Genomic DNA, 465 nt, shown 5'->3' on the forward strand with positions numbered 1-465 from the left:
ATTTTTACAGGGACACAACCCCTTCCTTACTGCCTGTACATTTTTTTTTTCCTCCTGTATTTTTTTTTTTTATTAAGCATTACTTCTTCACAAAGCAGTTGTTTGTCTGGCCTTCCCTCTGTGTGTGCATGTTGCTGTCCTTTATGATTTAAATTTTTATAGTTTTCTAATGTGAAATTGACACTTTCAGATTGTCCCTCAGTTGAGTTGTGCCCGTCTCCCACGTTAGAGGATGCCCCACTAAAATAAATCTCCACGGTCATATCACACTCAAAGAGAAAAATGTCTGAGTTTCACAGGATGTTAATGTGCTTTTGTTTTTTGTCCTGATTATGAAATTGTCACTTTTAGAAATTAACCTATCAAGGTGTTTTGTCTTAACACTCACCCAATCCTGGTCCTAATTTTAGCCTTTTTATTTGGTTGTTATATTTAATTTCTTTTGAATAAATACTGAATATATGA

This window comes from Monopterus albus, unplaced genomic scaffold (genome assembly GCF_001952655.1).
Source record: "Monopterus albus unplaced genomic scaffold, M_albus_1.0 scaffold34.1, whole genome shotgun sequence".
Taxonomy (NCBI): Eukaryota; Metazoa; Chordata; class Actinopteri; order Synbranchiformes; family Synbranchidae; genus Monopterus; species Monopterus albus.